Raw genomic sequence first — 26,558 nt, 5'->3', positions numbered from 1 at the left:
AGGGTATTATGCTGAGCGAAATAAGTCAATCAGAGAAAGACATGTATCATATGATCTCACTGATATGAGGAATTCTTAATCTCAGGAAACAGACTGAGGGTTGCTGGAGTGGTGGGAGTGGGAGGGATGGGGTGGCTGGGTGATAGACATTGGGTAGGATATGTGCTATGGTGAGTGCTGTGAATTGTGTAAGACTGTTGAATCACAGACCTGTACCTCTGAAACAAATAATACATTATATGTTAAAAAAAAGAAGATAGTAGGAAGGGAAGAATGAAGGGGGGGAAATCGGAGGGGTAGACGAACCATGATAGACTATGGACTCTGAGAAACAAACTGAGGGTTCTAGAGGGGAGGGGGTGGGGGGGTGGGTTAGTCTGGTGATGGATATTAAAGAGGGCACGTACTGCATGGAGCACTCGGTATTATACACAAACAATGAATCATGGAACACTACATCAAAAACTAATGATGTAATGAATGGTGATTAACATAACATAATAAAAAAATAAAAATAAAAAATAAAATAAACAGGGCATGGCTGAGATATACCCTAAGGAGGAAGGATAGCTTTGAGGTAATTGGTAGAAGTTCTTGTATCTTGTGCCTTTGTTGCAGATCCGGAGGATGACGGGGGGACTGTGATGCCTACGAGAGCTAGTGACATAACAGATTTTTCTAATGTTAAGTCAGAAGGAGTGTTAAAAGTCATCTCATCCAACCTCCCTTCCTTGCTTCCTGGACCCCAGTACCTCCTTCCACCCTAGCGAGTGTAGCTATAGCATTCAAAGTCAAGCAAATGCTGACTCTAGAAATTTCACAGAGGCTGAAGCCACACTGTCGTGTATCCAAGATTGATGAAACTCCAAGTCCTTTCTTGTCAATCTCTTCAAGCCTCTGGGCCAGAACACTACCAAAGTTCTAAAGGATTTGATATGACAGGGCTTAATCTCCAATCGAATTCTCAATAATGGCAGTAGTTGTGGTCATCACTACCTTGAGCTTTATCAATGTAAAAAGCTGGAGATCAGCTATGCTGCTGACTTCTAGACGTCGAAGAGGTCTATCTCTTCAGGACACCAAAGACAAACTTTGCTTCCTTGTAGCACCTAAAGTCGGTCATTGCAATAATTTGTTCCATGACAGTGATGCGCAGATTAGTTTAGAAGGGCATTGTCACTGGTTCCCAGAGTGAGGGCATGGGACTCGAGATCTAGGGATCCAAGGTGTGTGTGGTTGAGGGAAATGATCCATCAGTTGGAGAAAAACTGTAAGTTGTTACAAAGGAGGTCTGCGCCTCTGAGTTGTCTGTCCACAGCATTATCTAGGTGGAAATAGGGAAGCCAGCAAACAGACATGTAAAGAGATGTTAAGCTTCATTCATGACTAAAGAAATACAAATTAAAACAACAATGAGATGCCATTTTTTTCACCTATCAGATTGGCAAAAATTAAGTTTGATATTACCCCTTATAGGCCAAAAGTCATTTTCATACACTTTCCATGAAGCGTAGGTTGATGCAACTTCCTGGAAGATGATTTAGTATTATCTATCACAATTAACCAGGCAGCTAATAAGCGGCCCTCTAGGAATGACCCTATGGTACAGTTGCATTTACAGGAATCTGTCAATACATGTACATGAGGATAATCTTGGCTGTAGATCACAAGAGAATAACCATAGAAGCAACAGAAACATCTGACAATAGGAAACTGGTTAAATAAATTGTGGTGCACCCCTAATATTGGATTCCTGGGTCAAAAATGGAGAAAACCATCTGGGGAGACTGAAGCAGCTAGACTTTACAGCACAGGGTGCAAGAGAGAAGAGAGTGATGCAGAGAGAAAACTCTGGAAATCAGCAAAAGTTTTTCCTCAAATACTTAGCAGAGTACTGATCAGCACATGCAGGCGAAGAAACTACTCAAGGATGGGGATAGAACCATCCAAAAGGGCTAGAGGATATACAGAACTCACACAGGGCTGGGAATAGTGCCTGTTGCCACCAACTAGACTGGAAAATCTCATAACTCATAGGACATGGGGTAGAGTATTCACAAAGGGGCTTGCGGTAGTCCAGAGTATTTAGTCCCAGACTAAACATGGCTCTGGTCCTACCTACCAATCTTAAAAGCAAGACCCAAATGGATCAAAGGCCTCCAAGTAATTCAACTATGTCCCAAAACAAACCTCAAAAATATTTATAGAAATACAAATAAGGCAGCACCCTCCAAGGTAAAATTTATAGTGTTTGGTATTTAATCAAAGATTACCTACCGGGCTTATAAAATGATGGAAAATACAACCTATAATAAGAAGAAAGATCAATCAATTGCAATAGACCCAGAAATGAAGCAGATGTGAGAATTAGCCAACAAGAACTTTGAAACTTGTTATAATTGCCTTTCATATGTTCAAAATGTTAAGGACATCAAAAGTATAAAAAAGAACCAAATCATTAACTTCTGGAGACACACAGAATGCAGAGCAACTGGAACTCTCATCTGCTGTGAGTGGAAATGTAAAATGGAACACTACTTTGGAAAGCAGTTTGGCAACTTCTTAAAAAGTTAAACATATGCTTGCCATATATTCTAGCTATTCTACTCCTCGGTACTTACCCAAGACATATGTCCACATAAAGGTTTGTACACAAATGTTCATAGCAACTTTATTTGGAACTCAGTTCATTAACTTGATTGCAGTGATAGTTTCATGGGTGTAGAAATACTTTAAAACTTATCAAATTGTAGGGGTGCTTGGGTGGAACAGTCAGTTAAGCATCCAACTCTTGGTTTCGGTTCAGGTTGTGATCTCAGGGTCGAGAGATTGAGCTTCGCGTTAGGCTCCGTGCTCAGCACGGAATCTGCTTAAGACTCTCTCTCCCTCTCTCTCCTCCCACTCACTCTCTCTTGCTCAAATAAATAAAAATAAATCTTTTGAGAAACAAGACCGAAGATCATAGGGGAAGGGAGGGAAAAATGAAACAAGACGAAACCAGAGAGGGAGACAAACCATAAGAGACTCTTAATCTCAGGAAACAAACTGAGAGTTGCTGGAGTGGTGGGGGGTAGGAGGGATGAGGTGGCTGGGTGATGGACTTTGGGGAGGGTAGGTACTATGGTGAGCGCTGTGAATCATGTAAGACTGATGAATCACAGACCTGTACCCCTGAAACAAATAATACATCATATGTTAATAAAAAAATAAAAATAAATCTTTTAAAAAACTTATCAAATTGTATAATTTAAATATGTATGGTTTATTATATATCAATTATACGTTAATAAAGCTGTCAAAAATAAAAAAAAGCACATGGGACTATGTGTACTGTTATGGAAAGTCCTCCAAAATAGATTATTAATTGATAAAAATGCAAAGCAATGTGTATGATGGGTTTCCTTTGGGTAGCTGGACCTATATCTAAAAATATATGATATATGCATAAAATGTTTCTGGAAAGATGAACAATAAATTGTTAACAGTAGTTATCTTATGGGGATGGTAGGGATAAAAGGAAGTCTTTTTTAAAAATCTTTTTTGAATGATTTAAGTTGTTTTATAGTATGTGTACATTTTATTTAATGTTAGCTAATATTATCTAATCTGCAAGGTAGGATTGAGAAACATTTTATTTTTCTGTATTGAAATATTTATTTTTGAAAAAATAGAGTTACAGAGTTTGAAAAGCAGTTTTGTGGTTTCTTAAAAAGTTAAATATATACTTACAATAAAATCCATCGATTTTGCTCCTTTGAATCTATCCAAGAGACATTAAAACATATGTCCACACAAAAGTATGCATGTGAATGTTCATGGCAGAACTATTCATTATAGTGAAAAATCTCCATCAACTGGTGAATGGATAAACAAAATATGGCATATCCATGCAATGGAATACTATTTTTTAATTAAAAGGAGCAACTACTAATACGTCGTGCAACATGGATGAACCTCAAAAACATAATGTTAAGTTTTTAAAAAATGGAAGCAAAAGACTATATATTGTATGATTCCATTTCTGTGAAATTCTAGAAAAGGCAAATTTATAGACAGAATGCATATCAGTGGTTGCCTAAGACAGGAGGTGGGAACAAGGAATAACTATGAACAGACACAGTGGGACCTTTGGGGGATGGTGGATATATTCTCAAAGTGATGATAACTGCACAACTCTACAAATGTCTGAAAATCATTGAATCGTAGACTCGCCATGGCTGGATTTTATGGGATATAAATTATACCTTGATAAAAGAGTTAAAAACAAAAACCCACCACTGTGAAACCAGGGATGAAGTCAGGAGCTGCAGAAGATGCTTGCTTCTCCCATATAAGCAGATGGAATGATGTCAAAATGCTAAAATGCAGTAGGACCTTGATGTTCTTGGGGCTAAGTTCATGGTTCCAGGATAGTAACATGTGGATAGGACTGCTCCCACTGCAAGATGAGTACAGCAGTTAGACATTGTCTTCTTTGGGTGGATCTTCATTTCAAACGTTGTACAAAGGCGTCAGGCTCATGTCCCAGAGGGATAACATGTACTAGTGGAGAAGGCAGGGTCTAAAATCAGACAGATCTGGCTGCAATCCCAGCTCTATCACTCCCTACCTAACATGGTTGTTTTGAGGCTGAAGTAAGATGGTACGTGTGATGTACACGGCACATAGTAAGATCACAAAGTAAGATTTTCAATCTGTATGTCCTGAAAGCAGTGGGGATTATGCTGACTCATCCACACTCTTGCTGGGTCCTTCTGTTGCAAGATCACTGGAAAGATGATGGGAGCTGAGGAGCCAGCAGAGCAGATGGACAAAGATATCCACTGTACTTTAAAGCAGGCCTCTTTTACCAAGATCACCTCACTAATTTATATGCTCCGGGCCAGGGATTCTAAGACTTCTGGATTCTAAGACTTTGTGGATTGATAGAGTGAAAGATGATTTGGAGGAGTAAAAATATTGTCAACATTTTATTATTTTAATTAAACTTTCTACTTTGAGATAATTGTAGATTCACATGCAATTTTAAGACAGTCTGTGTCCAGTTTCTTTTGATGACAATATCTTGAAAACTATAGTACTTTCTACATTGTCTGTGATCCACTTGGAGTTAATTTTTAGTAAGGTGTGAGGTTTAGATCAAAGTTCATTTGTTCCCTGTGGATGTCCATCGCTCTAGCACCATTTGTGAAAAGTCTATCTTCCCTCCATTGAATTGCTTTTGCACCTTGTCAAAAACCAGTTAAGAATATTCGAATGTCATTCTATGTTCCCTATTCTGTTGCATTCTTCAATACTACTGTTCTGATTATTATAGCTCTAAATTAAATCTTAATATCAGGTAGAGTGATTCCTCTCTCTATATTCCTTTTCAAGATTATTTTAGCTATTCTAGGGTGTGTGCTTTTCTACATAGATTTTAGAATAAATATGTCTTTATCTAAAAAGTTTTTGCTGTGATTTTTATAGAAATTCCATTAAACCTATAAATCAACTTAGGAAAGATTGACATCTTTACCATGTTGAGTCTTCCAATTCATCAATACCCTAGGTTTTCCATTTCTTTAGGTCTTTGATGTCTTTAATCAGTATTTTGTAATTCTCAGCAGACAGATCCCACACAGGTTTTAAGTTTTTACCTGAAGTATTTAATTTTCTTTGGAGCAATTGTAAGTGGTATCGTTCTTAAATATCAATTTCCACATGTCTATGGTTAGTACATAGAAATGTAATGGATTTTTGCTTGCTGATCTTGTATCCTATGACCTTGCTGAACTCACTTCTTTGCTCCAGAGTTCCTAGGATTTTTTTTATATAGTCATTTGTCATTTTCTCATGTCATTTGTAAATAAGGACAGTTTTATTTCTTCTTTTCCAATCCGAATGCCCTTTCTTTCTTTTTTAAAGTTGTAAACTTTTTTCTTTCTTTTTTTAAATTTTGTTAAAATTTAAAAACAATTTCTTTTTTAAATTTTTAAATTTTTTTCTTGCTTTTTAAAAATTGTATGTATGTATATATGTATTTTGCCTTATTGCTCTGGCTAGAACTTCCAGTATTGTGTTGAATAAGAGGGATGAGAGGCATCCTTGCTTTATTACTGATCTTAGAGAGAAAGCATGCAGCCTTTCACCATTACGTATGATGCTAGCTCTAGACATTTTTTGGTAGATGTTTTTCCCTAGTTTGAGGTAGTTCTCTCTGTTCCTAACTTGTTGAGAGTTTTTATCATGAATGGATATTGGATTTTGTCAAATGCTACTTCTGTGTCAATTGTTATAATCTTATGATCCTTTTTCTTTAGCCTATTGACATGGTGGATTCTACCTGACTGATTTTCTAATGCTAAACCAGTCTCACATGCCTGGAATGAATTTCAGTTAGTCAATATTTATAATTCTTTTTATGCATTATTGGATTCAATTTGCTAATATTTTCTTGAGGAACTCTGCACCCGAGGTTCCAGAGAGATATTGGTGCCTGGTTTACTTTATTTGTGCTTTCACCTTGGTATCAAGGTAATACTGGTCTCATAAAATGAGTAGAGAAGTATTCCTTACTCCTGTTTTCTAGAAAAAGTTGTTAAAATTAGTGTTAACTCTTTTATAAATGTTTACTAAAATTCTCCACTGATGCCATCTGGTCTGAGAATTTTTTTTTTCAAGGAGATTTTAATTAAAAATTCAATCTCTTGAATGGTTTTAAGACTAATCAGGTTATCTATTTCAACTTGAGTTTTACAAAGTTGTAATTATTGATGAATCATTTCTTCTAAGTTGTTGAACATATGAGCACAAATTTTTTCATAGAAGTCCTTTATTATCCTTTCAGCGGCTATTGGATATGTAGTGATAACTCCTGTTTCATTTCTGAAAATAGTAATTGGTGTCATCCATTTGTTAGTTTTATTGGTATTTTTGAAGAACCAAATTTTGTTTCCAATGATTTTTTTCTAGTTTTTCTGTTTTGTTGATTTTTTTGCTCTTTATTTAAAACATTTTTTCTTTCCCTCTACTGGCTTTGAATTTATTTTGCTCTTCTTTCTTTATTTTCTTAAAATGGGAATTCTGATTATTGATTGAAACATTTCATCTTTTGCATTTTAATGATATAAATATCCTTCTCAGCACTGCTTTAGCTGCATCCCACAGATCTGATATGTTGCATTTTCATTTTCATTCAGCTGTATGCATTTATTTTCTTTGGGATTTTCTCTTTGACCCACAGATTGTTTAGAAGTGTGTTGTGATATTCCAAGTGTTTGGAGATTTTCCTGTTGTCTTTCTGTTGTTGATTTCTAGTTTAATTCCACTATAGTGGCAGAAGAAATTCTATATGGTTTCAATTATTTGAAACTATTAAATTCATTTTATGATCCAAAATATGGAATATCTTGGTGAATGTTCCATAGCCACTTGAAAAGAACATGTATTTTTTGATGTAGTGCTCTATAAACGTCAACGAGATCCTATTGGTTGATGGCATTGTTCAGTTCTTCTATATCTTCACTAATTGTACTATCAATTGCTAAGAGTAGTTTTGAATTTCCCTACTGTAATTATGGATTTGTCTATTTCTCTTTTTAGCTGTATTAATTTTTGTTTCATGTATTTTGAAGCTCTGTTGTTTGGTACATACACATTTATGATTATTATATCTTCTTGGTGAATTGATCCCTTCATCATTTCCTGTCCCTCTTTGTTCCTAATAATTTTCTTTGCTCTGAAGTCTACTTAATCTGATATTATAGCCACTCCTGATTTTTTATTAATGTTATCATGATGCACCTTTTTCCATTTTTTTACTTTCAACCTACTTATGCTATTATGTTTGAAGTGAATTTCTTGTAAATAGCATATAGTTAGGTGATTTTTAAAAATTTCCTCTGCCAATATTTGTCTTTTAATTGGTGTATTCTAATCATTTACGTTTAAAACAACTAATTATTGATATGTTAGGGTTTGAATCGGCCATTTTATCATTTATTTTCTGGGTCCCTTCCTTTTCATTCTTCTTTTCTTTTCTTGCCTTCCTATGGGTTACTTGAACATTTATTAGGATTCTATAATGTTTTATTTATATTGTTTTTTACTATATTGCTTTGGATAGTTTTTCTTAGTGGTTCTTTTAGGTATTACTGTGTACACATATAACATCACAGTTTACTAGTATTTATGTTTTAATACTTCTAGTAAAATATTGAAACTTGACTTCCACATAGGTCTCTACCCTCCTCACATTTTAAGCTCATATTCTCAACTATACCCTCAACATGTACTGAACACCACAAGAGATGCTGTTATAACTTTTGTGTCAACCATCAAATATGATTTAAGAAACTCACGAGGAGGATTATCTATTATATTTACCCCTATTTTTCCCACCCTATTGCTCTTTTTTCCTTTCTAAAGTTCCAAGCCCTCTTCTGTTATCATTTCCTTTCTGTCAGAAGAATTTCCTTCAGCCATTTTTTAAGTGAAGAGCTACTAGTGGCAAATTCTCTTAGTTTCTTTTTGTCTGAGATTGTCTTTACTTCCCCTTTGTGCCTGAAGGATAGTTTCACCAGATATAGAGTTTGCAGTTGGCAATTCTTTTCTTTCAATACTTGAAAAACATTGTGTTGCTTTTTTCTGAATGAGAAATCCACTATCATTCAGATTGGTCTTCTTGTATAGATAATGTATCACTCTTTGGTTGTTTTATGATTTTTCTTTGTCTTTAGTTTTCAAAACTTTTATCATGTGTCTTGGATTTCTTTGGGTTTATTTTATTTGGGGATTTCTCAGTTTCTTAAGTCCATAGCCTTATGCCTTTTTCCAAATATGAGAAATTTTCAGCCATTATTTCTCTGAATACTTTTTCAGCCCCACATTCTTGCTCTCTCATTCTGAGACTCTGATGAAATGAATGTTAGATATTTTGTTGTCCCGTAGGAGCCCAGGGCTCTGTTAAATTTTTTTAGTCTATTTTCTATCTGTTATTCAAACTGAGTAAATTCTATTGATTTGTCCTCAAATTCACAGATTTCGTCTTCTCCACACTACTCTTGAGTTTATCCAGTGAGCTTTTTATTTTGGTTATTGCATTTTTCATTCTATAATTTCCATTTGATATTTTTACAACTTCTATTTCTTTTTTATATGTATAACTTCTATTTCTTTACTGAGGTTTTCTATTTTTTTCCCCAAGAGAATTTGTAATTACTTGTTGGAGCACTTTTATGGTGGCTGCTTTAAATCTTTGTCCAATAGTTGCAGCATCGGATTCGTCTCTGTGTTGACATTAGTTGATTGTTCTCATTCAGACTGTGATTTTCCTTTCTTGGTATGACAAATGAGTTGTAGTTGTATACACAATAGTTGTACTCTGGATATTTCTGATATTATATTAGGGGATTCTTGAACCTACTTAAATATTCTATTTTAGTAGGCAGTCACCCTGTTTGCATTTAGCATGTAAGTTGTGTCCTATTTTGTGAACTATAGTTCCAATGACAATTTAGTTTTCTGAGCTTTTGCAATGTTATCCTGGACTGCTCCGTTCTCCTGACTCAGCTTGAGCTTCCACTGAATCCTTGCTTTCCTAGTAGGCCAAAAAAGTGCTTTCCCAGACCACCTGATGGCATTAGGTGAAGCCCAGGGCCATCAGACCTGTGGAATGGAGAGCATTTTCTCTAGCTCATTCTACAGTCTCAGAGTACAGGAGCTCTGCTGGTGCCACCACTGGGTAGTGGGCCAGGAGCCACCAGGAGCCATCAGATCTGAATGGCTCCCTCCTACCTTGAGGGCTAGGGCACCCCAGGCCTGCTGGTGCAGGCAGAGCTGTGCCCGGTGTGGGTCACAAAGGGGTCACCAGCCCCTATCTCTGCCACCACTGGATATGGATCTCCCTGTCCAGTCCCCGATGGGCTTCCCCTTTCCTGGTCCTGTGGCCAGAGAAGACAGGCATTTTTTGTTTTGTTTTATTTTGCATTTTTTGACTATGCGTGTTGACTGTTTCAGGTTTAGGCCTCTTGGGAGCAGAGGGAGAGGGAAAGGGAGAGAGAATCTGAAGCAGACTCCACACTCAGCATGGAGCCCGACCAGGGACTCAATCTCACGACTGAGAGATCATGACCTGAGCTGAAACCAAGAGTTGGACGCCCAACCGACTGTGCCACCCAGGTGCCCTGGGTGCAGTTTTTTTTCAAGGCCAAGAAAACTCTTACCTTACATTATTAGCATTTCACAGAAGAAGGTACATTTAACACCTAAAATGTTAAAGGACTAATCTCAGAATAAAGATAAATCTTTTACATTGAATAAATTTTACTTCTTGAAAAGCTCACCATATTGTTTTCATTTTTCTCATTTCTCCTTGGACCTGTGAAAGTTGCATTTCCCACTCACACCTGTCAGCAGCACAGTGTATGGGGATCAATGTCACTGTCGTCCCATTTGACTTGGAAGCAGCAGTGCAGTGGAGTAGAGCTGGCATAGTTTTGGAATCCAAAATTGTAGGTTCAAATCCTGAATCCCCTACCTGCCAGGTGGATGACCTCAGCATATGTCATCAGTGGAGTAGTGGAAAAGGCTGAGCTTTGATGTCCATAGATCTGGAAATCCCAACTTTATTACTTATAGCTGAGTAACCTTAAACAAGTTATCAAACTTCTTGGTGACTTTTATGTCATTGCTAACATGGGAATAGAGTGAGAGCCAAGGAGGAGCAAATGGGAAAATCTCTATAATACACCTAGCACGATGTTTGACATGAGAAACACTCAACAGTCAATTGCTCTTTCTCCAGGGATGCATACACACATGTGGATACCAATCCTTACTTCTTAGGGGGGTTGTGAGGATTTGGTGAGATGAAGTATAAAAGCACCTTGTAGTGCCTGGTGCATAGCAAACACGTAACATTGAGTTCTCTTTCCCTACACTTTACCTCAGTCTCCAAATCTGTCAACTAGGTCTAGTAAGGCCTACTACACAGAGTTGATGGGAGAATTGAATGTAATAATATACATGAAAGTGCTTTGTAATCTGAGGCATTCTTTCCAAATGTGAGTTGCTGTTACAGTGATGGGCCCTGCCCATGTTTATATATTTGCACAGGCTTTGCAGAGCACCCGATGAATTATAATGATAGTCATCTCATGGAGCAAATTAGCCCAGGCTTAGGTCTAAAGCTGAAGGCAGAAAGAAATGGGTCTGGGAACCAGAAAACAAAATTAGTAGATATTTAAATGCAACCCACAGTATTTGGCCTGCATCCTCCCTGCCCTAGATCCTCATGCATTGTCTCATTGTGAGAAATGTTTGTGAGAAGCCACAGATCTTTGCAGGCTGATAGAGTCAGAAAGGAAAAGAGCATGCTCAAAACCAAACACTCTGCTGTCAGTCCTCTGAGTCTGCTGTGCAGACACTCCTTGCCCAACAATGTTGGTGTTTGGCCCACATTCTCTGGGAACTACACCAACTCTTTGAGATATGTCAGGACAGCTGTCCTCATTAAGAGGACCTGGAATGTGACTTCCCAAAGGTCTGATCATGCTGGCTCTTGTCTTTGTCCCCAAAGTAGCCTTTGAGAAGGCACAAGAGGGGTAGAAGAAAAGCAGTAAGAAGAACAGTCAGCAAAGAGGATGAGAAGAACAGCAAAAGCAAAGAGCAGGAAGGTCAAGGCTTGCATATTCAGAAGATACCTAGTCTTGTTGGGACAGCTTGGTGGGTAGAGGCTGGAAGGAGGGATACCACTTAAGTGTTACTGCAGCAAGTCAGGGAGCCACTTCTGGCTTCAAGGTGGAGAACAGGACTGTCATTTTCTACTGACCCGGGCCTCCAGCATTAGCTGGCTAGATGTACGGCGACACTGTCTTTGCAATTATTGTTTGTTCGTTCTCATAAGTAGCTAACTCATTTTGGGTTTTTTTTGTGTGTGTTTTTTAAAATATTTTATTTATTTATTTGAGAGAGAGAGTGAGCGAGCCAGAGTGAGCAAGTGAGAGTGAGCGAGCATGAGCGAGGGGAGGAGCAGAGGGAGAGGGAGAAGCAAACTCCCCATGAACAGGGAGCCTGATGCAGGGCTCGATCCAGGGACCCTGGGATCGTGACCTGAGCCAAAGGCAGGCACTTAACTAGCTGAGACACCCAGGAGCCCCTGCTAACTCATTTTGATTGTGTATTTACCCTGCACGTGGTTTTTATGATAGACACAGTTGGAGGAAAAAAGTGAAGGAGAAATTCAAGTCCTCACCTTCAAACACTTACAATGTGCCAAGGGAAGTGGCCTTAGCTGGGAAAAGACCACCAATCTTATCAGTAGTCTTTGCCCAGTGCAGATATATATATATACAGAGGGGCTTCCTGCTGATAGCTGGGCGGTGACTTCTGGTAGGAGAGGATGGAGAAATGTGTCCTAGAAGAAAGGATGGCACAATCAGAGGTTATGAGACAGAAGTGCTCTAGGTGTGCTCTGGAGATAGTGGGTAGACCAGTTTGCAAGGAGTGGAGGTTTCATGTTGAAAAAATTCATGAGCTATGGGAAAAGGGGGTGGGAGACAACCTTAAATGTCAAACTAAGGATTCAGGATTGTATGCCATTGGCAGGAAAGAGTGCTGAAGGGGCAGGGGTGGAAGACAGTAAGCTCAGAACAGAATTTTAGGAAGATGCCTCTGCAGTATGGATTATAAGGATGGAGGCTGAAGAAAGGGAGACTGTATAAGCAATCACTGCAGTTATTTTAAGACAATAGCCTGAACCAACATGGCGCCAGAAAGGGTAGGTTGGATACCAAAAATACAGTGAAAGAAGAAATGCCAGGACTTGGCATTTCTTGGCATAAGGATAAGAGCGGAGGAGGAGGCGGCAAGTTTTAGAACAGGATGACCAGAAGTCGAACGGAGATGATTGGGCAGAAGTAGTAAAATCAACTGGGCGAACCAGGAGAAAGAACGTGTAGGGGCTCTGGAGCTCAAATACCAGATCTGCCTCCTCCTACCCATGGGATCACTGGACAAGTATTTATTCTTCCTGACGCTCTATTTGCTTTTACATAAAACAGACGTCAAAGCACACACCTCAAAGAGGTGGTACGAGGATTTAGTGAGAGAATAAATATAAACTATCTGGCAGAGTGGTGGGTCCATTGTAGATGCTCAATAACTAGGTATTCCTGCTGCCCTCTTTCCCTCCACCAGCCCCAAGAAGTAGCAGGTGCCATATCCTCATCTGTAACTTCTCCCAGCTCCTAGACGGTTCTAAGCAATCGACAAGTGCTGAGCAGTTCCAGTGACTTGAACTCTGTAGAGAAACTATCATTTATCTTTTGGGTCAGAGTTGAATAAAATGATTATCTTGTTCACCTGCCCCTTGTTCTAAAGTGGTCATTGACTGAAAAATCCAGCCACACGTGTTTCATCCATGGAGCTTAGACCAATGGCGGTGGGGGGGGGGGGGACAACAGAAACTTTGTGGTAATAGGCCCAGGACTGTCTAATAGCAGAAGCTAACAGAAAGAAAATTCATCCAGATTTGTCACTAAAAAGTTAAAAAAGAAAGAAAGAAAGAAAGAAAGAAAGAAAGAAAGAAAGAAAGAAAGAAAAGAAAAGAAAAAAACTAATGTTGCAAGTCTTCCAGAACTCACAGATCATGAGGGGAGACAGACAAATCTGGACATGAAATCCAAGGCATACGTAGGAGCTGTCAGGCAGGTGAAGACAAGGCAAACTCCAAAGAGATAAAACTGAGAGGCCGGCCCCCAGGGACCACCTGACCCTCCTTCCTGGGAGGAGAGGCTGACCCAGGTCCCGGGGAGCCTGGACCGAGCAGGGGCCCTGGGGGCAGCTTGGTCACCACTTTCCTGTTCTCACAGAGGTGTGAGCAGGACAACTGCCTGGGCGCTCTTTGCATGGAAGGGACTCAGCACAGGAGGACGCAGATGGGAGGTTCCCAGTGGGCATGGCTGCTCTGTGACTCTTGCAAGATGAACAGCTGTGAGTGTAGCACTCCAGGCCAGGCCCCGGATGAGCTGGCCAGCCCGCTTCTGCAGCCCTAGGGCTGTGGCAGGGGCGCCCTGGGGCCCTGCGAGCCAGGCACTCCTCTAAGTGGCCTACAGCTATATGGTGGGATTTCATCACCACACCCTCCCCCCTAGAGAGAGGTGCTATGGTCTCCCCACTATGTAGATAAGGAAACTGAGGCACAGAGCGGTTACAAGTTTGCCCAAGGGCACAGACCTAGAAAGTGGGGAAGGTTGGATTCACAGTCATGTAGAATCTTGGCTCCTTACTGCCCTACGAGATTGCCCCCCGCCCCAAGGAAGCTCTTCCTGAGCCCCCTCCCTCCACTGGGCTGGGAGCCCCTGCCTCCGTGTTTCAAGACACTTGTCACACTAAGCTGTGATTGCTTAACTGTCCCACACTAGACTATGTTCCAGAAGACAGAGACCACAGCTGTCCTGCTCACTCCTGTGTCCCCAGTGCTTAGAACAGTGTGGTGTTGCCAGGAAAGTGCACAAGCTCCTCTCAGCTTTCCTATTCACTGTAGGAGTGTAATGGACAGATGTCCCCCTGGTCAAATGCATCACCACCGTGTCACCGCGTCCCCCAAGCCGCCGCCAACGATGCTTGTGTGCAGCAGGGCTATTACGGTGGCACGTTTCTGAGAGATGCGGTACTTCCTGTTGACCTGATCTCCTTAGGACTGCCCCACAACCTAAGACCTTCTTTCCTCCTTCCCCTCCTAATATCTAATCCTGGCGTGGTATCTGCTTCAAGGAAGACCTGGGACGAATGCAAGTCGTAGGAGGAGTGGGGTGCTACCCTTCAGGGTTCAGTCTATGCATTAAGTCAGGGACTCCACGTGATGCTGTGATCCCGGCAGATAGAAGCACAGGCCTGGGAACCAAGGGACGAAGATAAGAGTGACCCACTTATCATCGCTTCCAATAATTCACTTGGGGATTTTGTTCTTCTCATTCCCATACCTCTAGGCTCTGCAGGGTCGGAGGCCTTGGGTCCCCAAAGGAGGCATCCTTCCAGAGTATTTCTGGGCTGCTGTGTCTATGCACCAGCAGGAGAGGAGTCCCCAGATTGGCAGGGTTAATTGACCCTGGTCAGCTGGAGGAAAAAGGGCTGATTACGTAATAGGGGAAAGGAGGAAGACGTATAAAACCCATGTCATCCAATTACAACATAAGGGCTAAAATGTGCAGAGATTGTGAAAAAAGATTGGGATGGGAGGAGCAATCCATGGTTCTCCAATGCAGTGTCAGAACCACTGGCCAGACGGGATGACTCTGTATTGGGGTCAGGTCTTCTTTTTTTTTAAAGATTTTATTTATTTATTTGACAGAGAGAGACACGGCGAGAGAGGGAACACAAGCAGGGGGAGTGGGAGAGGGAGAAGCAGGCCTCCCGCCGAGCAGGGAGCCCGATGCAGGGCTCTATCCCAGGACCCTGGGACCATGACCTGAGCCGAAGGCAGAGGCTTAAGGACTGAGCCACCCAGGCGCCCCGGGTCAGGTCTTCTTTAAGTTCACAGTATATCTACTCTTGGAGGATAGCTAAGGCATCTTATACAAAATGCCTGGTATTCACGTGATCAATAAATACTGATTGAGTGAATGAGTGAACACTTCAAGAAGAACTGTATGTTTTCCTCTTTTTAATGGCTACCCAAGATGTTTAAAAACCAGCTGAGTTATTTATCAACATCCAATCATCTGAAATTTGTTGTTTCGTGACTGGTTTGGGCTTTCGTTAATGATGGCTAGGGACTGCAGTCTCCCTTACACAGGGGAAGAGTGTGGCCTTGGATTGGGCAGAGGAAGCCAATCCCTGCATGTTCTTGAATGTTTCACTGACTCTTTAGCTCATAATGCAGATAATAGGAAGTGTTTTTTAAGTTGCTCTTAATGCCAAACACAGAGCCCCATCAAGTCAAGTGAATTTCTCATATGCTTATAAATATATTAGAGCATGTTTGTTAAAAGCCTGGGCTTTGCACCTAATAGCCTAATTTGAGAGGTTCACATGGACTCAGGGAGCCCCCCTTGGCTTTCCACTTTCTGGTTCCAGTTGCTCTCTGAGACCCAGAAGCTCTCTTGCTCCTGGATCCTTCTAATTAGTACGGTAAGGCTTTGGCGGGTGGGGTGGTCCAATAGAGACTGAGTTAACAAAGATCTGGGGTACAAGGGGGAAAATCATGTTCAGAAAACTGCATCAATCCTATGGTTTAAACACAAAGGAAATGAAGGAGTTTAACGAAAAATGAGAAGGTAAAAGCCAAACTATAGAGTCTTGGATGTTAGGCTAAGGAATTTAAATTTTCCCTCTGTAGGTATGAGGAGGCCATACATATTTCTGAGCAGAGGAGAACTGAATCAGATAGGCACTCAAGGAAGCTCTCTCTGGAGCTGAATGGGTGATGGAGCAGAGACAGGCAAAGCAGCTTGATTTTTGTAAAAATCCAGAGGAGAGAGAATATCTAAACTCAGGGAAATGGAAATGGAAAGTAGGAAACAGTTCAAGAGATCTTGATCAATACAATTCAGCAGACTACGGCCTAGAGGTGGTGACGTCACTGACTAAGGTAGAGAACAAATGAGACAACCTATGTTAAAACATGTGATTAAATCTCAACATGTTATGCATGTAACAGGCTATTGTCACTCTTATCTGGATGCTTATTTTCTTCCCAGAACCTTTCTCTAAAGAGACAAGTGGTTTCTACTCCTCATGGCTTTTTTTTTTCTATTTCACTTTCTTTGAGCAGAAAAGTTTGAGAGAACTGTACCTTGCCTTTCACCCATCTAAGTATCCATGATTGCCAGTCATCTGAGCAAAAAAAAAAGTTAATATGCTTTTATCAGACACTTCAAATAATTTACTTTATGCACATTCCTGTGCATTTTCTACTCCTATTAAAGTTATTTTTGCACTAAATGAGCTATGATATTTTGTATGATATTCACCAAACTGTAAGAACTTCATGGAAGGTGCTGTTTCTTATCTTCCCTATATGCCCAGCTGTGCCTAACAAACTGCTGGCTCATAGGAAAAGCTAAACAAATATCAAATTAATTGATAATTTGACTCTGCCAAAAATCCCTGCAGAGGTGTATTTACTCTTGTCCCCCCTTGATCTTTGCAAAAATTCATCTCAACAGTAGTGCTCTAAGAATGTCCATTTGTATTGGGCAAATAATCTCTAAAGATAGGTAAGGGGGGGCCAGAAAACAAGAGGCGGTAAACAAGTTGACCCTATTTAGATATGGAAATGGCATGTGAACAACAGAACCTTAGAGAAAAAGAAAGAAAAAGAGAAGAAGTGATGAATTGGAAGAGAAAGAATTCATTCTCTGGAGGAGTGGGAGCTGGAATAAACTCATGGAATTGTAGGATGAAAGAATATTCCAGATGGAAGGAGCTGTAGACACCATCTCATCTAACACCTCATTTACAGGTAGGAAACTTGTAGAACTGGACCCAAGAAATTCTGGGTCTGGGTGCCAGGAAGGATAAAGGAAACAGCTCAGATATCAGGAGACTAAAGAAAGATCAGTTTTCAGCTGATTTGGGTTTTTTTTATACCTGTGAATGTCATTCTCATGTCTTCATACCTTGGCCTGAAATCCTTTCCTGATATTTCTCTTCCTGGCAAACTCTTCATCTTTCCAGATCCATGTCAAGTGCCAGATCTTCTGGGCAGCTTTCTCCACCTCCCCAGGGTTGGCCACTCTTCTGGGCTCCCCGAGCATTTGTCCACACATCCATTCTACTTCTTATCATACATTATTGTAATTATAGTTTACACGAGAGCACCCCTGGGAAAGCCTCAGAGGCAGAACTTGTGTGTCGTATGATATCTTTTTTATCTATCCTTGGTGTCTGGCACCAGGCCTGCTGGCTTCTCCATAAGTGTTGAACTAATGAATAAATGCATGAATGAATGAATGAGCCATTCAAAATTTCCTCTCTCATGAATCATAAGATATGGGAAGCGTATAAACTCATCCCATAGGGTAGAGCAGAAGTGCAGAGCCCAATTCAGATTACACAGAAAAGGCTGGGTTCTCTAATAATATGGGACTCTGTAATATGCCCACCTGTAGACCACATATGCTAGAAATTCCCTTTAGGGAAAAAAATACTATCAGTCTTAACAATAATTATCCTATTTAAAATTGCTGTCTCATACAAAACTCCCTATCCCCCTTTTTTCTCTTCTCTTTTTTTCCCCCATAGCATTATCACCTTCAAACTTACTATCTACTCATTTATTGGGCCTATAGTTTATCCCCTCTTACCAGAATGTAAGCAGTACAAGGCCAAATATTTTTGTCTGTTTTGTTCATTACTGCATCCAGGACACCTAGAAGAATGGCCCGCACAGCGTTAGCACTAAATACTTGTTGAATCAATGAATGATCAGATGACTACATAAAGACTGAAACTTCAGCATGGTCCACAAGTTCCCTTGTGTTATCTCTGCCACCTCCCTCCCCATCTCCTCTTGTGTTTCTCCAGTGGTTCTCAACTGGGGCCAATTTTCTCCTCCAGACAATTGTGTTGAGCCATTTCTGGTTGTCACAGCTCAGGGGTAGGGGGAGGATGCTACCGGCATCCAGTGGATGGAGATCAGGGGTACTGCTAAATGTCTTGCAATCCACAGAGCATCCCCCACCCCAACAAAAAAGTATCCAGCTCAAGGTGTCAACAGTGCTCAAACTGAGAAAGCCCCACTTGTAGTTGTTGTTTCTTCTAAATCTATCTTTCTGCCCTAAACTGTGAGCCACTGGAAAGCAGAGGCTGTGATGACTTTCTGAATCCCATTAATTAGCACAGATCCTGGAAAATAGAAGGTGTTTAATAGAACCTTGTTAAATGAATGAATGAAGACTTTGGGTGGTAGAAGCACCACAAAACCTCCCTCCAGATGCCTCTCTCCCGGATTATTCTCTGCCATCTCTAAGCTACAATACACTCCCACGATCTACATCACAAAATCTACGCATGATGACTCCATACCCACATGTATTTTCTAATTGTTCCCCTGATAATTTACCTACTAAGCTCTTGGAACACTTGGGTCTTGGTTTCTTCTCGATTCTCTCCCTCACAAGATGATGCCACTGGCACAGGTAGAAACCCAATTAGCAGCTTGATTTGCATTGACTAACTCCAACCAGAAAACACCAAGAGAACTAGTGGAAGTCATTCTAGTTTAACCTAATCAGGAAGCCCGGCTCTGGACCTCCACTCGGGGCCTGTCAGTCGCGTCACGTGTGTATGGCTATACTCATCAAGGCCGTGAAAGGGTGGACTCCCAGCCACAGGGGATCCCTTGGTCACTTCACTAGACCAGGTATGAAATACATCTTTCTCACATCTGCAGCATCGGTTTGAATTATTTCGTTAAAATTCAATAAGAGAGGCTCAAATTGAGCTTCTGAATGTCACAGAGCCCCCAGTTTTGCATGAAATAAAGGAAGCACTGTGCCCTGTATTGGTGCTTACAAAATATTCATTATTATAATTAACAGAAATGTTCATTATTTGCCTCTGAACTGAGCAAGTGAATTTTGCCAGCAACCAGATGCAAGCAGTTAATAAACACTGACTGAAGCACATACTCAATGGAAAACGCGATGATAGGGGCTGGGGAGAATGCCACTCAATTGAATCAGGTTGTATTTTAAAATCTAGCTGCTTTTCAAGATATTACATTTCCAGCAGCAACCTGTTTATTCCCTAAGCAGCCCACATGCCTCTGTGACAAGATAAATAGCTGGCTCTGTTATTACTCATAATGCAATCACCCCACTTGGCCATTGCCTCCTCGTTTCTCATAATAGTCTAGCATAACCTCCGGGGATTAGATTCATAAGTTACATGGCCTGCTCTGTGGAAGCATGGTTAAATGTTCTAACTCTTGGTAAATGGTCCAGCTTGCTAAAATCTCTGGTTAGGATTGCCTGATAATAATAATGATTGTTATCATTTTGCCAAACACTCCATGCCAAGCACCGTGTAAGGACTTTGAAGATGTGACCTCATTTAATCCGATTCTACTGCTCATTTGCTATGCCGCCTTGGGCAATTTATTAAACTTCTCCGATCCTCAGTGTCCTCAACTGTAAAATGGGCATAAAAATACTACTTCATCAGGTCAATGTGAGTATTAAACGAAATAATGAATGAGTATTTTCGGCACAGGCTCTGGACACGTTGTCAGTTTCCTCATTCATTACATAGGATGGAATGTAGGGGATGTAGGTTGTGTTCCCTGGGAAAGAGACCCTGAGGCAGAGATCTGTAATAACACCCACTGACCACAGGAGCTTCCACAACACCCCTGAGGGCAGGAATAGGTAGAGGGGGAGGCTGAATTGTAATCTGAACAGCACACCGCAGCAGCCCCCATAGTGGAGTTTGGCAGAAACCTGACGTGGAAGGAACATTAAATTCTATGCTTTAAAAATCATCACCTGGTTGGCTCAGTCGGTTAAGTGTCTGACTCGGGATCTCAGCTCAGGTCTTGATCTCAGGGTTGTGAGTTTAAGCCCCACGTTGGGCTCCACACTGGGCACGGAGCCTCCTGCAAAAAAAAAAAAAAAAATCATGATAAATGTTTATTAATTATATTTGTCAAGTCCTTATGGCGAGGGTTGGACTCTCTTCCCTTAATATGGTAAAGTCACTGATGCTTGTTTTACATGCTTTTATAAATAACCTTTCTGCACAAGGTACCTTCAGGCTAGAGGGAACTGAACTCTGTTTGATTGGACCATTCTATGTGTCCTATTTTCTCCGGTTCTGTCACTTGGTGTCCTAGAAATTCCTCCTTGGGAAGCATTCATCCCTTCCTTTACAAACTGCCAAGCTGTTCTGCTAGGTGTTCTCTCTAATTTTGGAAGTAGACATGTTCAAAAATTTCAGGAGGCTGGCTTTTGAGTATGAAATGTGCCCTGGCCTCAATCTGAGGTGTCACTCCATGGCCCCAGGGGGATCACATTCTTCCGTGGAATAGCGACATTTAGGGGATTTTCCATTTGGCTCATCAAGGTGGCTGATGAATTATCAATTTATTAGGAGAGCAAGTTTTACCATGAGTGCTTCTTTTCTAAATAGAATTTGGGATGAGCATGGAGGCCGAGGGGGTCTTTGGCTACTCTAAAAACAGTGACTGCTTTCCACGGGCTCTACAACTTGAATACATTGTCAAATTCCACAAGGGAAATACAATTAGGTTGTTGATAGAAAGTGAGAAGTTAGTGATCACATGGGCTGGGGACTGAGGAAAACATTTTTTTTTTTAGAAATGGTGATATTTAAAACGGGTCTTTAAAAAGAGAGCATTTTATCAGGTGGAGATGAGAGATGAGGGCAACTTATCTCTTCACGTACACGTTCACACACGCACGCACGCACACACACGCATGCGCACGCACACACGCACAAATACTCTCGTATCCTTATGCATTGAACATGGATAATTATTGAAATCCTAATTCTGTGCCATACAACCAAAGAGAACTACTTTTCAAAAAAGGAAAGAGGAAGAAGGGAAAGAATAAGGAGAGGGAGGAGGAGCAGGAGAAGTTGGGGAAGTGTGTAAGGAGGAGGGGAGAAACCCCGCTTCTGTTCCGCTCTGTCCAAGCTTTGCCTGCAGTGCATACGGCGTCTCAGACAGAGCAAGCGCTCTGGGGGCAAGAGCTAGAAGAGGAAGAATACTGACCATTCTCTGCGTGCTTCTCCTGTGCCAGGTACTCCAAGTGCTTTCCTTGCATTGACTTAGTCCTCATAACAACCCTGTGTGGTAAACACTGGTGGTTTTCTCCTTGTATAAATAAGGAAACTGCCACAGAAAGCCAGAGCTAAGTTTACACAGCTAGGAAGAGGCAGGACCGGGACTCTCCTCTGGGCTGTGACTCTCTAGAATCCAAACACTTGCTATATCGCATTGAAAAAAAGGGGGCGGGGGTGGGGGTGGGGGAAGAGCCAAAGGTGGGTCGCAGCAAACCTTTTTTTTTTTTTTTTTAAGATTTTATTTATTTATTTGACAGAGAGAGAACAAGCAGGGGGAGTGGAAGAGGGAGAACACAGGCTCCCCGCTGAGCAGGGAGCCCAATGCCGGGCTCGATCCCAGGACCCTGGGATTACGAACAGAGCCGAAGGCAGATGCTTAACCGACTGAGCCACCCAGGAGTCCCACAGCAAACTTTTTTTAAAGGAAGAAAGGAAAAAGTCGACTCTTTTGTCCCTGTTTCAGCCCCTTGTCAGCACCAGGATTCGCCAGTTAAGAGGGAAGCCTTTTGACCCACAGATCTGATGTCATGAAATAAAAACATTCTTAGAACACTGAGAATCATGGCCTTTGGGCCCCTAAGTTTTGTTGGGGAAATTCAAGCTGTCCAATCTCTGGAGAGCTTAGCCCAAGATAAAGTGGACAATGAGGCAGAGATTTACATAACTCACCTGAGATTTCCAAAATTTATATAATTCGCCATGATTTCGGTGGCTCCTAGTTTCCTTTGATGAAAGGAAAACAACAGCACTTCTTCCCAACCAGATCTGTCCATACGTCCTTTCCCTTAACAAATCAAGTCACTGGAGTGGTCGGTGGCTTCTAAGATGGTCCCCAGTGGTCCCTACCTTCTGGTATTCAGGGCCTTGTATGACCCCCTCCCCTGGGATTTATTGACTCGCTTCTAGTGACTAGAATAAGATGGGAGTAATGAAATGTCACGTCCAAAATTAGTTTATACAAATACTGTGGCTTCTGTCTTGGGTGCTTCCCGCTCACCCTCTAACTTCCTCTTTGATTGCTCACTCCGGGGGAAGCCAGCTGCTATATTGTGAGGCAGCCCTTTGGAGAAGCCCATGTGAGTGAGCCTGGAAGCAGATCTTCTGAGGCATTCCAACAACCAGATGAATAAGCTTGAAAGCAGATGCTCCCCCAATTGAGCTCATGGTCTCAGACAACAGCTTAACTACACCGTCATGAGAGACCTTGAGCCAGAGGTACCCAGCAAAACCACAACTGGATTCCTGACCCACAGAAATTGTAAGATAATATGTTTGTTGTTTCAAGCTGCTAATTTGGGGGATAATTTGTTATGCAGCAATTGACAACTAGTACATTACTCAAATTGGGAGGAATCTGGGTTAAGAATAAAAACTGATTGTTACATTGGGTTAAACATTTCAACAAAACTCCCCTTGGCAACCCCTTCTAAGATTCTTGATAATAAGTTATAAGTAAGGCATATTCCAGAAGATTCCTGGTCCCAATAAATATTCCTAATCCTATAACCAGATATTACTTCATTTGATACTCAAATTAATAATAATCCCTAAAGTAGACACAGATTCCTCTCCCTTTGTATGCATTTAAGTAACTAAGACCTAGCCAAATGAAGTATATTACTTAAGATCACAACTAATCAGCACTCCCCCACATACCCTGTCGCTTTCCCCATTATAGTCACACTGGCCTTCTCGTCCCTCCAAATGACCATGCCACCTCCTATGCCAGGTCAGTCAAGAAAAGCAGATCTGGGTCTGAAGACTGAAAAAATTTAATCAGTTTTGTTTTTTTCTGGCTGGTTTAATCTCGGTTTACTACTAGTTGAACAAATGGCAGTCTGAAGGACATATACGAGATAAAGGTAGAGGAGAATCGACATTACTACTCATTGTCTTCTAAGTCCTCGTAGGAGGCAGAGAAGTCAGCTTATCAGTTTAGCCACTCACAGTGAAGAACCTGCTAGGTCGGTGTTGCTCAGAATTGAGGCTCATGCATAGGATATTTACCATTTGGCACACGCTGTCCTCTTATCATACAACACATTTTTTGCTGTACATCAATTACATGCCTTCTTATTCTAATTTTTTCTGTGTTGTCAGGCATTCCACACCTTTCACCAGAACGTCTTTGTATACCTTCTTATTTCTTTCCAGAATATTCTTTCCTCTTCTCTTTAGTCAGATTCTACTACTCATTTCTTTTTTTCTTTTTTTTTTTTTTACGATTTTCTTTATTTGAGAGAGAGAGTGAGCACAAGCAGGGGGAGGGGCAGAAGCAGAAGGAGAAGCAGACTCCCTGCTGAGCAAGAAGCTCGAGGATATGGGGCTCGATCCCAGGACCCCATGATCTCAGGATCATGACCTGAGCCAAAGGCAGACATTTAACCAACTGAGCCACCCAGGTGCCCCTCTACTACTCATTTCTGACCTCTCCATTCCCAAGAAATGTTCTTATAGCATCAGTTACCGGCCCCCCGCCCAGTCATAGCATTGTCAACATTTGTAATTTTACAATTGCTTGTGTGGTATTTGATTATTGATAGTCTTCCCCACTAAACTGCAAACTTCTTAAAGGCAGGAATCAATCATGGCTTTGTTCATGTTGCATGCCTAGTTCCCATATAGTGCAGCTCTCAAGTAAGATTTCTTGAATAAATACATCTGGAAGATAGAGCTTTCCCTGAATCTTCTCCTTCTGTGAACTCATTAGACATAAAAATCTATTTACAAGTCAAATCTCATCATGTCCCTTCTTTGCCCAAAAGCCCTCAGCGATCCCGCCTCACTCAATGAGGAAGTTTAAGCTGTGAGACACGGCCTGTAAATAGGACATCCAACTTCACCTGTATGTGTCTGTGGTCCTAGTGTAATTATTAAAAGTGTCCTCCTTCCAATCTCAGAATTGTGCCAGTTGGGATGATAACGTTTATGTTCACCCCATACGATTGACTTCCAATATCCGGCCCCTTTATTGACTTCTCGAATCTCCTCGCGCCTCACAATTTATGCATCAGCAACACCAAACTGCTTCTAAGTCTCTGTCAAGCCACTGTGAGGTTTCTCACTTCCGTGCTGTTTGCTGGCACAGCTCCCTCTGGCCAGAATTCACTCCCTTCCTCTCTGACTCATCCCGTAAGATTCAGCTCATTTCCTAACTGCCACAGAAAGCCTTCTCTGACCCAAAGACTTCATTCCATCCCTAAGACCAAGGTAGGATCTGTCTCCCTGGGTCCTGCTGGCCCTCTACTCCTCTCTGCATTATTCCATCATTGTGTTTCCACACTGAATTACAAATGCTAGTGCATGTGTTATTGACCCCCACCCCCATACACACACACACACACACACACACACACACACCCTTGAGGACAGGAACAACACGCTACTCATCTCTGTGTAGCCCCTGCCTGCCACATAGTCAACTCACAATGACTGGTGGAACAAATAAATGTGTTTGAAGATTTATTCATTTAATGCATGAAATTTAGTAAGTCGTCCATTTCCCTCACTTTACTAATCCAAATCATTTATGATTTCTCATCTGAGTTTCTACTCAGCATGAGCAAACCAGTGATACCCTCTTTGAGTTCATATAATTATAGCCCAAACAAAGAAGCTTGAGGTTTAAATTATCCTATATTTCTTTCCTTATGTTAGACTTTTTTAAATAATGAAAGTAGCTCTCATACTCCCAGGATTATTGTACACTTGATCTAGGGCAACTACTTCTTTTGTTTTTCCCCTGATGAGAAAACTCGGGCTCCAACCCTAAACTTCCTCCTTCTCCTTCTCTCCCCCCACCCCCGCTTCTCCTCTCCCCTCCACACCTGGCCTTCTGCTCCCTCTTCCCCATCCTGAGGTCTGTGTTTTGTCAGAAAAGCACATGGGGCAAAATAGGATTCAAACAATGTTTTTCTTAGTGTTTGAAACCTTTATTGGAAATCTAATTTGGATGCTGACTGCTTTGCCAGGCTTGCTGAAATAGTTTCTCAGAGGCATTATTTGTTAAATTCTTAAGGCTGAATATCATTGTCCTAAGATGAGACATCTAACATCTAACAAATAACACTTCTGCTGAATGTGTGAAATAAAGTCCTATTGCTAAGGAGAAGTTTCCAGGAAACAGCCCTAGACTTTGATTCAAACCCTGGTTTGCATCTGGCCCTGTCACTTCCTAAATGCGCTCACATGGGCTGTACGTGTATCTGGCCAAGCCCCTGTTGCTTGGTCTATAAACTAGGGTGAGAATACGTGTCTCACAGGGCTATGGGGAGCATACAATGGGAAGCTGTGTACCAGTATTTCTCTAAGTAATGCCTTATAAAGGGGAGCACTTTCATGGAGCCTGCAGTACTGAAGTAAACTGTTTTTATTATGGTATTGCTTAAATATAAACAAAAATAATGCTGGGTATAAATTCCTGAAGCTTAGAAAATTAGAAACCAAAGTAAATTTATAAATGAAATCCAAGCCAAAGAAATAAAATACAGACAAATTTACACAGTAAGTGTGAGTCAAACTATAAACCCAAACCAATAAAATGATTGAACATAATTTCATGGGATCGCTGATGTTGCATACCAATTCTGTACCTCCAGTCTTAATGTAAATATTATAATCCCGCTCCCTTCCTTGTGTAAGCTCCCTGAGCTTGCACGTATTCAACTGTCAACTAGAGACAATTAGACCATGTAATAAAGAGCCCGGGAATAGTACCATGTAATGAAGAGTCAGAAGTCTGATAAAAAGGGGAAATGAAAGACAAC

General features: G+C 41.1%; 1 long non-coding RNA gene across 1 annotated transcript in view; it reads right to left on the bottom strand.

Annotated features, from left to right (window-relative positions):
• LOC145716067 (uncharacterized) overlaps positions 1 to 26,558 on the bottom strand; it is a 77,578-nt gene that overhangs the window by 37,899 nt on the left and 13,121 nt on the right. Inside the window, exon 2 of the long non-coding RNA XR_014138397.1 lies at positions 20,472 to 20,581. This is a non-coding gene — a long non-coding RNA (uncharacterized LOC145716067). The remainder of the gene's footprint in view (positions 1 to 20,471; positions 20,582 to 26,558) is intronic.

Source organism: Leptonychotes weddellii, chromosome 11 (assembly GCF_054177405.1).
Source record: "Leptonychotes weddellii isolate Sample4059 chromosome 11, ASM5417740v2, whole genome shotgun sequence".
NCBI classification, from domain to species: Eukaryota; Metazoa; Chordata; class Mammalia; order Carnivora; family Phocidae; genus Leptonychotes; species Leptonychotes weddellii.
The sequence above is the reverse complement of the archived record's forward strand: the minus strand, read 5'-3'. Positions and strand labels throughout refer to the sequence as shown.